Genomic DNA, 374 nt, shown 5'->3' on the forward strand with positions numbered 1-374 from the left:
GCAAGGTCTGAGGGACTGGATTTACTTGGGCCTTTCCAGGACAGCAGGAAGAAGAGGAAATGTGGTGCCAGAGGTGCGTCCCATCCGGTTGCATTTCCCTCTTTCCCGTTTCCATTTCCTCCTCAGTGCAGGAGCCCTGCAGCCCATGAGCACGGGGCCGGTGACAACTCCCTGTCTGTAGAGGGATTCCTTATGGAACAAGGGCAGATGATACCCTTGGAAAGATTGGACAACCCAGGGTTGCTCAGGAAAAGCCCCTGAACAGGCCCCTGTTCAGGGCTCCCCCTCTGATTAGAGGCCAGCTAGAGGGACTGGGCATGAATCTTTGCAAAAGTAGATCCAAGTTGGCATAGTTGAACAATAAGGGGAGAAGG

The sequence above is a fragment of the Corvus brachyrhynchos genome, unplaced genomic scaffold, assembly GCF_000691975.1.
Source record: "Corvus brachyrhynchos isolate BGI_N302 unplaced genomic scaffold, ASM69197v1 scaffold338, whole genome shotgun sequence".
NCBI classification, from domain to species: domain Eukaryota; kingdom Metazoa; phylum Chordata; class Aves; order Passeriformes; family Corvidae; genus Corvus; species Corvus brachyrhynchos.